The sequence below is a fragment of the Artibeus jamaicensis genome, unplaced genomic scaffold, assembly GCF_021234435.1.
Source record: "Artibeus jamaicensis isolate MK-2021 breed Jamaican fruit bat unplaced genomic scaffold, CSHL_Jam_final contig_233, whole genome shotgun sequence".
Lineage (NCBI taxonomy): Eukaryota > Metazoa > Chordata > Mammalia > Chiroptera > Phyllostomidae > Artibeus > Artibeus jamaicensis.
Window position 1 is genome coordinate 5,855,555 of NW_026521486.1, and position 14,497 is coordinate 5,870,051.

Sequence of the window (14,497 nt, forward strand, 5' to 3'; positions counted from 1 at the left end):
CAAAGCCTCAGTGACCAGTAGAACAATATTAACTAATCTGAATGTGTACTGTGAGGCCTAAAGGGGGAACGGAGAAAAAATAATGTAAAAAGATAATGGCTAAAATGTTCCCCAATCTGTTGAAATTTCTAAACCCACAGGTCTAAGAACTCCAAAACTACCCAAAGGCATAGTGTCATCATCGAATTGTTAAAAACTAGCTAGAGAAAATCTTATAAAGCATCCAGAGAAAAAGAGCACATTATAGAGAGATGAATAAAGAATGCTATCTGGCCCTGGCTGGTGTGGCTCAGTGATTGAGCACCAGCCTGAGAACCAAAGTGTCATGGGTTTGATTCCCAGTCAGGGCACATGCCTGGGTTACAGGCCAGGTTCCTGGTGGGGGGGAGGGGCATGTGAGAAGCAACCACATATTAATGTTTCTCTTCCTCTGTCTCCCTCTCTTCCCCTCTGTCTAAAAATAAATAAATAAAATCTTACAAAAAAATAAGAATGATATCTGACTTCCCATTACAAATAGTACAAGATAGATGAAAACAGAAAGGCACCTCAAAGGGCTGAAAGATGGAAACTTCCATCTAAAATCTGATAACCCGCAAAACCAGCCTTCAAAAATGGAGGCAAAATAAAAGCATTTTTCCACAAACAAAATGGTTAGAGAATTCATTGCCAGCACATCTTTTCTACAAGAAATGTTGGAGCTTTTCAAGCTAAAGAAACATGATACAGATGGAAACTCCGATCTCCAAAAAGAAATGAAGGGGACTGGAAGCAGTAAACACATGGGTAAACGTAAAAGTCTTTTCTTTTTCAGATTTTAAAATTTCATGAAAAACAAAAATAGTAACAATAAATTGTGGAATTTATAATAAAGGTAGAAATAGAAGAAACAATAACCTGAAAATATATGAGGAAAATGAAAGTGTACTTTATAAAGTTTTTACACTAAAAAGTGGCACATTATTTTAAAACAGGCAGTACTGAAGATGCATATTTTAAAGCCTAGAGCAACTACTATAAAAATAAAATAAAGATTTATAGTTAATAGGCCAACAGAAGAAATGAAATAGTAAGAAAGTAATCAAAAAGAAACCAGGAAAAGAGGAAAGAATAAACAGAAAATAGAATAAATAGAAAACAAAGAGCAAAATGGTAGAATTAAAGGCAACCATATTGAAAATCACATAAATGTAAATGGTCTTAACACTTCAATTAAAAAGCAAAGATGATAAGATTAGATTGGAAAACAAAACAAAAGACCCAACTATCTGCTATCTGAAAAAAAAATCACTAAAAACAAAAAAAAGACACAGACTAGGTTAAAAGTTAAAAAAATAAAAAAATATATACTGTGCAAACACTAGTCATATGGAAGCTGGAGATGTAGACAACCATAATAGAACAACAATATAATAAAAATAAAAGATAGATGGAGCAAACATATTAATAACACACAATGTAGACTTCAGGACAAGAAATCTTACCAGAGATAAAACAAGACATTTTATGATTATAAAGGTTTGATTTATCAAGAAGGCATAATCCTAAATGTATGTAATCTAATTACAGAGGTTCAAAAATAACATTAAGTAAAAATAAACCTAACTAAAATAGGAAATCGACAAATTCACAATTATGGTTGAAAATTTCAACACTCCTCTCAGAAATTGATATAATAAGTAGAAAGAAAACCAGTAAGGATATACAAAGACTTGAAACAACAATGCATCTAACTTGATTTAATTAACACAAATAGCACACTAGACCCAAGAACAGCAGAACACACATTCTTTTCAGGTACACTTAGAACATTCACTAGGTACACTAAAGAAGACCATAAAACGTCTCAATAGATTTAAAGAATTCAAATCTTATGTGTTTTATGAGCACAATAGAATTTCAAATCAGAAATTAGTAACAAGGAGGACTTCCGCCAAGATGGAGGCGTAGGTGGAAGCACTGCAGCTTCTCGCACAACCAAGTTTAAAAACAACAAAGTTTTAGCAACAAATATGCAGCCAAACCACAGAAAATTGAACCACATGGAAGTCTGACAACAACGAACCCTTCAGCCAAACCAGTAAGAGGGGCAGAGCCAGCAGCCGAGGGGGGGTCGGGCAGGAAAGATCCACCGAACCGACCCGGGCGTGTGATCCAGGTACACCAGCAGTCGTGGGAGGATCCCAGGTGTGGAGAAGCGGGCAGACCCACTGAGGGCACAAGGCAGTGGACCCACTGAGGGCTGATCAAGGTCACACGTTCGCTCGCAGATAAACTGGTGAAGGAGTGAGCAGTGAGATGGACCACGCAGGCCCCAGTTGCAGGAAGAGGCAGAGGGAACCACCATTGTCCCTCTCTGACCACGCCCCCACATACAGAGTCACAACCCAGCAACCTGGGAGGTCCCACCCTGGTGAACAACTAAAGCTTCGCTCCTCATACGTAATAGGCATGAACAGATCAAAACATGGCTCAAGAACAACTCAGAGTCCCAGAGCCAATAAATCTAAATGACGAAGAAATAGCAAAACTTTCAGATGCACAGTTCAAAACACTGGTCATCAGCATGCTCACAGAACTGGTTGATTTTAGTCACAAATTAGAGGAACAAATCAAGGCTAATCAAATTAAAATGAAGGGAAATACACAGGAAACCAATAGTAATGGAAAGGAAACTGGGACTCAAATCAAAGGAGTGGACTGGAAGGAGGATAAAAATGACCAAACAGAAAAGAATGAAGAAACAAGAATTCAAAAAAATGAGGAGAGGCTTAGGAACCTTCAGGACATCTTTAAACGTTCCAACATCCGAATTATAGGGGTACCAGAAGGGGAAGAGGAACAGCCACCAGTGGAAAATTTACTTGAACAAATAATAAAGGAGAACTTCCCCAATCTGGCAAAGGAAATAGACTTCCAGGAAATCCAGGAAGCTCAGAGAGTCCCAAAGAAGTTGGGCCCAAGAAGGAACACACCAAGGCACATCATCATCATTACATTAGACAAGATTCAAATGAAGGAGAGAATCCTAGAAGCAGCAAGAGAGAAGGAGACAGTCACCTACAAAGGAGTTCCCATCAGACTGTCAGCTGATTTCTCAAAAGAGATCTTACAGGCAAGAAGGGGCTGGAAAGAGGTATTCCAAGTCATGAAATCCAAAGACCTACAACCAAGATTGATCTATCCAGCAAAACTTTCATTTAGAATGGAAGGGCAGATAAAGTGCTTCTCAGATAAGGTCAAGTTCAAGGAGTTCATCATCACCAAGCCCTTATTATATGAAATGTTAAAGGGACTGACCTAAGAAAAAGAAGACAAAAAATATGAACAGTGAAAGGACAGCAAACTCATAGTTATTAACAACCACACCTAAAACAAAAGCAAACTAAGAGGACAGCTAGATCAGGAGCAGAACCATAGAAATGAAGATCTCAAGGAGGGTTAGCAACAGGGGAGTGGGAGAAGGAGAAGCAGGGAGAAGGTACAGAAAATAAGTAGCATAGATGGTAGGTAGAAAATAGATAGGGGGAGGGCAAGAATAGTATGGGAAATATAGAATCTAAAGACCTTGAGATACGTGGTCATAAACTAAAGGGGGGAATGGTGGGGGAGGGGGTGTGCAGGGTGGAGGGGAATGAAGGGGGAAACAGAACAACTGTAATGGCATAATAAAATATATTTAAAAAAGAAATTAGTAACAAAAAGATATCTAGAAAATCCAGAAATACTCAGAAACTAAGAAAAACAAACTGGTATGTGACACATGGGCAAAAGAAAATATCACAAAGCCACTTAGAAAATAATATATAAAAATACTTATTAAAATAATATAAAAATATTTTTAAAATATAGCTACAGAATATAGCTAAGTAGTGCTTAGAGGGAAATTTATAGCATAAAATGTTTCCATTAGGAAACAAGGAAGATTTGAAATCAATGACCAAGTTTCCATTCCTAAGAAGCTAATAAAAGAAGAGCCAATTAAATCTGAATCAAGTAATATGAATAAAGATAAACCAGTAAAATAGAGAAAGATCTATGAAATTTAAAGCTGGTGCCCTGAAAATACCAATAAAATGGACAAAACTTGTAGCTAGAATAAAGAATAAAAGAAAAATGCAAATTATCAATATCAGAAATGAAGAAAGGGACACCACTACAAATACTATAAGCATTAAAATAATAATTAAAAGTGTTATGAACAGCTTTATGGCACTACACCAGACAACTCCGATGAAATAGGCAAATTCCTTGAAAGGCATGTTACCAAAATTAACATGAGACAAAACAGAAACTCTTGACTACCCTAGTGATGCACATAAAATTTAAAATCTCCATTAGCTACAAAGCATACTTTTAATACATGGAAGGGCAGATAAAGTGCTTCTCAGATAAGGTCAAATTTAAGGAGTTCATCATCACCAAGCCCTTATTATATGAAATGTTAAAGGGACTGACCTAAGAAAAAGAAGACAAAAAATATGAACAGTGAAAGGACAGCAAACTCACAGTTAGTAACAACAACACCTAAAACAAAAGCAAACTAAGAGGACGGCTAGATCAGGAGCAGAACCATAGAAAGAAAGATCTAAGTTCATAATAACAAATACTTCACTCTCTTTAAATGTACCGGTTTCATATATTCTAAAAATAAAGTTCCTCCATATCTATATCCATTATTTATTCTTAAATTATTAGCTTGAATTATGTACTATTTCTATCATAAAGGAAAATATATTACTCTTTATAAACATTTTATTTATTTATTTTTATTTTATTTTATATTTTGAAAGAGGGAGTAGGAGGGAGAAAAGAGGGAGAGAAACATCAATGTGAGAGAAACACCGACCAGCTGCCTCTCACAGAGGCCCCGACTGGGGACCAAGCCTGCAACCTAGGCACGTGCCTTCACCAGGAACCAAACCCGCAAACTTTTGGTTTGCCAGATGATACCCAGCCAACTGTGCCAATGCAGCCAGGGCCAATTATATTACTCTTTAAGTGCTACCTGACTGACTAAAATAATCAGCTCTATTTTAAATTTTGATATTTTTATTCTTTAATCTGCTAATTGGCTTTTTACTACTTGACACTTTACCTGACTTTATAACAAACTTTTATTTATTATTCTTATGTTATTCCCACTTATTTCTACTACATTTATTTTATACTCAAGTTTCCCTTCATCATTTTTTCCTTTCGTTAATGACTAGAAACTTTTTTATACAATAGACCCTCATTCCCAGCCCCTCCATAATCCCACTGAAAGAGGCCATTCGATTCCTACAGTCCACCAGCCAAAGCTTTGCCACAAGTTTAGAAATCTCTAGTTTAGCCCCCACAATTCCAGCCATGTCAGAGAAGCTCCTGTCCAATTCAGAGTACTGAATCCCAACCAAGGCTCCAGGACAAGAGGACAAAGAAAGACAGAGTCCCTGACCTTCACTTACAAGAAGCAGTCTGTACACACTCCACCAAAACAAGGAGTCTGAGTGTCTAAGCTGGAAACAGGCAATCTGGAACACTGATGACTATGTATTTCTGTTGTCCCACATATACAGCACTAGGTATGGTGACTGGGGAAAAAACAGACACTATGTGCAGGGTTGGGGTGGGGAGGTGGGAAATGCCTCTTAGGCATTTGAACCAAATAATTTGAGACTGACCTTAAGTTGAATACATTTCACCCGATACTAATTAGGCATGCCCTCATTTCAAAGGGTACATCTAACAGCCTCATTATAACTTAGGAAAAGTGGCTGTTATTTTTTTTCTAGCAATTTCAAGATAGTTCTCTGGAATGCTTCATAAACCTTTAGCTCTCCACTATGAAGCCGGTTCTTGACATAGTACTTTATTATATTTCTTGAAGTAAACATTAAAACAACCTGTATTCCACATAAACAAACATTTTCATTTTCCCCAGAAGAACATTCATGCTTAGATGCATTGTGCTCTCGTATTATCACGGTTTTAAGAATATAAACAATTTCTGTAATGTTCATGGGACATCACTGGGACCATACCTGCATGCTGTTGCCTATATGCTTATGTTGAGAACCACTGACTTGGGGAATGAGCCAACATGCCACTTCCTTTAAAAGTAAATGCTCCTTAAAAGTAAGTCCATGCTGTTAAGTATTATGTGTGATTTCTGAAATTATTTTGCTAAATAAACCAATAAGTCATTGTATTTCCACTTCTGCGTGTGGATAATACTCAAGACACACAATTTGGAACAATTAATATTTGAAAATGTTTAATACCTCAAAACTATGCAGTTTGAACAAACAGCTTTAGAAATAAAATATGTGCCAGTTAGAAAAGGTCATCTGCAATGTTTCACATAAAATGAACACAAAATTAGTCCAAGGAGAGTTATAATGCTTAAAAAGAATTTCCTAAACTTTCTTGTAATGTCTAAACTAAAAAAAAAAAAATTAGCCGAAAGGAGCGAAATGAAAGAGCTAGCAAACAAGTGGTCAAAAGCTGCTTGGGTAAGAAGAGCAAAAGAACAGGGGAAAGCTTCCAGTTTTTATTTATGCTTCTATACCATTTGAATTTTTGTTTTATCATAAGCATGGTGTTTTTAGAAAGATTTACTTTTTAAGCTATCACATAAACTGGTAATAGGAAAGGTCAATCCAGAGGAAGCATGGTACTCCTTGTGAAACCTTATTACATGAAATAGGATATATACCATGTGAAGTACTGCACATCTGAAATCTCTTTTCCTTACTACTTATTACCACAAAGCACTTCTGAAAGAAGAATGGAGAGAAGGGAACTACAAGATAACTTAAAGCCAGTGAACTGAGAAGTGTCACATGACAGTGACAGCTGCCTAAGGTATCAAGCTTTGTGAAGAGGTGTCCTAATTTCTATTAACTGGCCTGTAGAGAAGAGATTTAATCTCATATCCTGTAGAAGAAAAAAAGGAAAGCTGGTTTCATTGTCTGAAGGCAACAAAAGTAACCAAACATTAGAGCTAAGAAAGTAAATACAGGTCCATAATCCCTTAGTCACAGTTCCAAAATCCAAAAACTTCTGAAAATCAAAAGTCTTCTCTAATTCATTTTGTAGCAAAACTTGATCTGAACTTAACCGGCAGCAAAATCGGACCTGAACTGACATGAGACTATTTATAGTCTACCTACTAAAGTAAGAATAGTCCTTGCTTTGGATGATGAAATATGAATGTATTTGACTATGAAGTGCTGCTCCTGATTTTGCAGAGACATTATATAATATGTGTTAAATGCATCCTATTAGCTTTCCTGTAAGAGATTAAGAACCTAACACTGGGTTTTTATTAAAATCTCATCCTGGCCAAGATGGAGGCATAGGTGGAGACTCAGTGCTTTCTCACACAACCAAGTTTAGAGACAATAAAATATTAGCAACAGAAAACACAGCCAGAACACAGAAAATTGAACTTTTCAGAAGCCCAATAACAAGGAATTCTTCAGCCTGACCGGTAAGAGGGGCGAAACCAGCAGCTGGTGGAGCGGGGTTGCACAGGAAAACTCGGTCAGACTCAGGCGAGCGGATCCTAGGCGTGGGGTTGCAAAGGGCCGACCCAGTGAGCGACCAGCAGTTCCGACCAGGGTGAAGGGCGGCGGGTTGACTGTGCCGGCACATTCCTGCACAGACAGACCGGCGAGGGAGTGGGCAGTGAGACTGGACTGGGCAAGTCCCAGCAACGGGAGGCAGCAGAGAGGGCCGATATTTCCCGGCTCTGACCCCGCCCCCACATATGGAGTCACAACCCAGCGAAGGGCCCTGGAGGCCCTGCCCCACCCCTAAGGCTCCGCTCCTCACACTTAATGAGCGCTAACAGACCAAAAATGGCTCAAGAAGATCTCAAAGCCCCAGAGCCCATAAATCTAAGTGACAAAGAAATAGCAAAACTTTCAGATGCACAGTTCAAAACACTGGCCATCAGGATGCTCACAGAACTGGTTGATTTTAGTCACAAATTAGAGGAACAGATGAAGGCTAAACTAATTGAAATGAATGGCAATGCACAGGAAACCAATAGTGATGAAAAGGAAACAGACTCAAATCAAAAGAGTGGACTGGAAGGAGGATAAAAATGACCAAACAGAAAAGAATGAAGAAACAAGAATTCAAAAAATGAGGAGAGGCTTAGGAACCTTCAGGACATCTTTAAACGCTCCAACATCCGAATTATGGGGTTCCAGAAGGGGAAGAGGAACAGCCACCAGTGGAAAACTTACCTGAACAAATAATAAAGGAGAACTTCCCCAATCTGGCAAAGGAAATAGACTTCCAGGAAATCCAGGAAGCTCAGAGAGTCCCAAAGAAGTTGGGCCCAAGAAGGAACACACCAAGGCACATCATCATCATTACATTAGACAAGATTCAAATGAAGGAGAGAATCCTAGAAGCAGCAAGAGAGAAGGGGACAGTCACCTACAAAGGAGTTCCCATCAGACTGTCAGCTGATTTCTCAAAAGAGATCTTACAGGCAAGAAGGGGCTGGAAAGAGGTATTCCAAGTCATGAAATCCAAAGACCTACAACCAAGATTGATCTATCCAGCAAAGCTTTCATTTGGAATGGAAGGATAGATAAAGTGCTTCTCAGATAAGATCAAATTCAAGGAGTTCATCATCACCAAGCCCTTATTATATGAAATGTTAAAGGGACTGACCTAAGAAAAAGAAGACAAAAAATATGAACAGTGAAAGGACAGCAAACTCACAGTTATTAACAACCACACCTAAAACAAAAGCAAACTAAGAGGACAGCTAGATCAGGAGCAGAACCATAGAAATAAAGATCACATGGAGGGTTAGCAACAGGGGAGTGGGAGAAGGAGAAGCGGGGAGAAGGTACAGAAAATAAGTAGCATAGACGGTAGGTAGAAAATAGGGGGAGGGCAAGAATAGTAATGGGAAATAGAGAATCCAAAGAACTTGAGACACATGGTCATAAACTAAAGGGGGGGAATGCTAGGGGTAGGGGTGTGCAGGGTGGAGGAGAATGAAGGGGGGAATAGAACAACTGTAATGGCATAATCAATAAAATAAAAATTAAAAATATAATAAATAAATAAATCTTAAAAAATCCATTCTACTTCTACTAAAAAAATCTCATCCTCCATTAAAATATTTAACTCTTATCTTAAAAAATGTTTCAATAAATTAATTTGAACTAATTAATTTCTTTTAAAAATTTATCACTATTAAACATTCTACTTTGAATGTCTATAAATCTATAACTGTATTGCTAAGAATATTTTATACCATTTCAACATTATCTTAAGTCAACCTCTCTCTGGAAGCAATGTTACAATCGACCTTAAGCAAGAGGGTGGTAGCTGAATGGGGTAAAGATAGTAAAGTTAAAAAAGCACACCTCTGTCACTATGCTTTGGTTTTTCTTTTTTATGTTTAGAAAAAAGGGCATGAGATTTTCTCAATGTATTAGGGGGAACATAGATTTAAAAACTTAACAAGCACCAATTTAAATCATTAAAATAATCAAAATAAAAAAGAAGCCATAGAATCTAAGTAGTTATCAAGGAATAGAACACAAAATAAAAGTCAAGAAATAGAACATGTACAAGTAAGGAAAATTATATATTTTAACCCAGTGATGTATCAATTCTATTATAATATATGACTAAATGACAAATGATAACAAAGCTTGCAAAACTCAGAAGTCTTTATTATAGAAAGAAAATTGTAAAGCCACATTAAAGCAAGAACTAAGATGTAAGATTACTAAGAACCTATAATTAATTATAGTGAAGAATAATTTAGAACACTTTTCATAAAAAATAAGGACAGAATGAACATTTTAATAAACATAAATAATCATATTTTAAGTCCTTGTATTTACATAAAATAAAATTGGTTAATTTTTTAGTATATTTTACTATACACCAATCCTGCCCCCCTCCCCCACTCCCACACACACAACTAATGAATGCTAGAAATAAAGCAACCAAACGGGAACCTCATTTCCCAACTTAAAGCAGTGAAACCCTCTTTTAATAAACGTGTGGGGTAGAGAAGAACCCTAAATTATTTGTCTAAAGAAAGCTCTAGGAAACTAAAAACTGAAAAATAACCCAAACACTCCTTAAAGCAACATTAGTAGCAAAACTGGTTGCTGCTACATCCTGGAAACAGAGGATAATGCTATTTTTACAAGTATTAATTATTATATTATGGTTTTAAATATCTGAGAAAAATATGCTGTGCTAGAAATAGTATATATAAAGACATCACTGATAATATGGAATCCTAAATTAATTTTTAAAAAATTTAAAAATTCACAGTAAATTTGGATTTAAAAGAAAAATTTTCCACTGCTAGGATTATATCCTAAGAACCCTGAAACACCAATCCGAAAAAACCTATGCACCCCAATGTTCGTAGCAGCACAATTTACAATAGCTAAGTGCTACAAGCAACCTAAGTGCCCATCACTAAATGAATGGATCAAAAAACTATGGTACATTTACACAATGGAATTCTATGCAGAAGAAAGAAGGAGCTCCTACCCTTTGTGACAGCATGGATGGAACTGGAGAACATTATCCTAAGTAAAATAAGCCAGGCAGTGAAAAACAAATACCATACATCTCACCTATAAGTGGAACCTAATCAACAAAACAAACAAGCAAGCAAAACATAACCAGACATTGAAATTAAGAACAAACTGACAGTAACCAGAGGGGAGGGGATAATGGGGGGAAGGGTGAAGGATTTACAGGAACAACAATAAAGGACACATGGACAAAAACAAGGGGGGATGGAAACGGGAGGGAGGTGGGGATGGGAAGGGTGATGGGAGGGGTGGGGTTGAAAAGGTAGAAAACTGTACTTGAACAACAATAAAACTCAAAAGAATTTAATAAATCAAATTAAAAAAAGAAAAGAAAAATGTTCCACTATACTCTTCCTTTTACTTAAAATGGAACTGGGAGAAAAGAAGATAAAAAAAACACAACAGGAACCATGACTCTTTGAGTTTTTCTTTCCAGCCAGTGCTGAGCCATGGGCATCTCTCAGGACAACTGACACAAGTACTATGAGACCTGGGGCAAAAGAAAGCCCCACCACAAGATGCGAAAAGATGAGTTGGGACACTCTATTGCCAACAAGAAGATGGTCCTCCCCCCTCCCCCCTGCATAGACAAAGTGTGTGTGCAGGGAGGTAATATATAGACGTACCACACCTTAAGGCTGGACATGGGCAACTTCTCCTGGGGCGCTGAGTGTTGTACACACAAAAACGAGGATTACTGATGTGGACAGTGCATCTAATGACAAACTGATCTGCACCAAGACCCTAGTGAAGAACTGCATCATGCTCACTGACATCACACCATACTGACAGTGGTACCAGTTCCATTATGCACTGCCCTTGCGCTGCAAGACAGGGGACCAAGCTGACTCCTGAGGAGGAAGAGATTTTAAACAAAAAAAAAAGTTCAAAGAAAATTCAGAAGTATGATGAAAAGAAAAGGAATGCCACAGTCAGCAGTCTTCTCAAGGAGCGGCTCCAGCAGGGCAAGCTTCTTGTATGCACTGCTTCAAGACCAGGCCAATGTGGCGACACCACAGATGGCTCTGTGCTAGAGGTCAAGGAACTGGAGTTCTGAGGAAAATCAAGGCCTGCGAAGGCAAGTAAGTTCTCCTTGGCTCAAAGATGAAGGAAGAAGAAAATAACAGAAAGGTACTAAGGTACAAAGAATGTCGAAGATAAAGAGAAAGCCAAGAAGATATCATAAAAGTAAAAGAGTAACCAAACTCTTTACTACAAGATTTATTATAAAAGAACTATAAAACTATGAATTCAATTAACTAAAAATATAAAAATTAAAGGAAATCTGAGTTGAAAGCTAAAAATCTAAGAATTGAATCTATTAAAAATATTTTTAAAAATCCATGTTTCCTATGGGGGGGTGAGAGTGGGACTGATGGGATTGGGACTGGTGGGACTAATTCCTATGGGATTTTTTAGCATTCAAGTGCTAAAAAACAAAGACTGTGGATAAAGTATGTACTCATGCTATTGGAATTCAACATTTTATATGAGTAACTTTAAATGTAAATCATGACGGTATTAATAATGCTGTATAGGTATCAAAACCAATTTTACATCCTTTATAACATCCTTTATAGCATATTTTGACAGAGTGGTCTTCATTTCTTTACATAGAAATTAGTTGTTTATCATGAGTTAAGGAGTTTCCACAGCTAGGAGTGCAATGTAGTGAAGAAATCTACAAAAGTACCCGAACATCAGCTGGAAAGACAGTATCACATAAAAACAGTTTAAGAAAGCTTACTAAGTAGAAGTTAAGTGTAAATTATAAATATAGAAATGATACTAAATATATACCAATAAATACACAGAAACATTCAAATAAGTTATTTTTCAAGTAAACACCCCTAAAAAGTTTTACATTTTTCTTAACTAGGTTGCCACCACTGAAAATATTCTGCAACTCCTATTCTGCTTCCAAACTAGTTTATAAATCAAATCACACAGGGAAATGTGCCTTATAATTTCGAAGACTCATTTTGGACCCCAAACAGTATTACCCAGACAAATCATTTAAGCAGACCTGAAAAATGATTTTGGTTGCCAAAATCAAATCCATACTGAAAGAATAAAGATTTTCCTCTACAGAAATTCCAAATATTCAATAATATCTTATACTCTGAAAGCAACTTCTAAATAATTCCTTAGATATTTGAAGAAAAGGCAGAACTTCCACTTCTAGAAAAGATGGAGGGACCAGATGTGCCCTGCACCTGAAACAACTAAAAATATGGACAAAATATAGTTTCAAAACATGGACATCAGGCAAGAAAGGACAGTGATCCCTGAGAAATGGTAAACAAGCAAGGTGAGCCACTGCCCAAGTTTGCTGCCTAGGTAGTTTCCAGACCACAGCACAGGAAGGGGGAACCCAGGTGGACTCAGAGACCTCCCTTAGTTGAGAAGATGGAGCTGAGATTCTGGGAAGGCCAAGACTGCTAGAGACAAGACAGTGCACAGTGTATAGTACTGGAGAAAAAAGAGCTGCACAGAGAAAGAGATCTGCAGGGGATCCTTTGAGTATTCCGCTGAGTACTAGCTGCGTAATGAAAAACAATACAGCTAACATCACAATGGTACAATGCTTTCCCCCTAATTCTAGGGGAAAGCAAGGGCGCCCATTCATACCACTTCCATTCAACATGCTCCTCGAGGTCCCAGCCAGTACAATAAGACAACAATTAGAATGCCAAGGAAAGAAAGTAAAACTGTCTTTCTTTGTAATGATATAATTACGTATGTTAAAAAAAAAAACCTACAAAAATGCCACTAGAAGTAATGGAGGAAATTAGAAATTTTATTTTTATTTAGTTTATCAGTCACAATCATATCAATAAAAACAAACTATAGTCAATTGAAGAGGTCTCCAATAAAAGAAAGGCTTCCAGGAAGAAAAAGTTTAGAGAAGGCTTTTTGAGAGTAAGAAAGAAAGTGGTTTGGAAGCCAGAAACAGAATACTTTATATAAGGTGTGGCCTTTATAATGTATGGGGGGGGAGGGAGAAAGGAGGAAATCATATGGAAAATACAGAAGATCATATGGAAGGCAAAAATTCAGAACTACAGAATGATAGTTGATAGATGGAAACAGTCTGGGAGCGTGGCTCAGACACAGGTGCTTGGATTTCATAGAATAAGAAAGCACAGACTAATAAAGAAGGGAAAACAGGATGTAGGAAACATTTTCTGGGGAGAAACTGGCAACAGGACAACTGACAGGAAGCTATTTTAGTAATCCAGACACAGTCTGAGGATGACTTAGAATCAGGATGGAAACAAAAACGAGAGGTTCAAAGTCCAAAGCTACAGAGAAAAGCGTTAAAAAATTTGGCAATGTTTCAAGGGTCTGTGTTTCAGGATGTCAAGATTCAGGTGTTGGAAGATGCGATACCAACAATGGAACCCAAGAGACTCAACAATTAACTCTTCATGGGAGGTGAAGCAGGGCCCCTCTCCAGCCTCCAGTTACCTTTCTGAAAAGCACCTTGAATGGTAAAGCCATGATCTAAAACACAGGAGGTTAAAGGAAAACAAGGAAAAAGGAAAGTAAAAATACACATTTTAAAGTACGGTAAATAAAACTCTAGAGAGCATCCACTTCAAAAGCAAACACAGGGCATCAGTGTTGAGCCCGGCTCTGTCAGGTTCGGAAGCATAGGGTGGTGTCACAACGTGCTAAGGCCAACTCACAAACTGTGTGGGGGGCATAGCGTCCCAGTCCCCTTTTTCAAGTTTTCAAACTAGCCCTTACTGGCTTGAAATGTGATGTCTTTTATATTTTCATTCTCTTATTTTGTTTTGTTTTTGTTGTTGTTACTACAAAGAGTCTTTTCACTAATTCTCTTGGTGTTTTAAAAATAACATTTTTTACCCTCTGGGCCCATGTTTCGGCCATATATTAGGACTATGGGA

General features: G+C 37.4%; 1 protein-coding gene and 1 pseudogene across 3 annotated transcripts in view; one reads left to right on the plus strand and one right to left on the minus strand.

Annotated features, from left to right (window-relative positions):
• Positions 1 to 14,497, minus strand: part of TNRC6B (trinucleotide repeat containing adaptor 6B) — a 243,209-nt gene that overhangs the window by 218,462 nt on the left and 10,250 nt on the right. The gene's annotated exons all lie outside the window — the stretch shown is intronic.
• On the plus strand, positions 11,033 to 11,669 carry LOC119060561 (40S ribosomal protein S8-like; annotated as a pseudogene).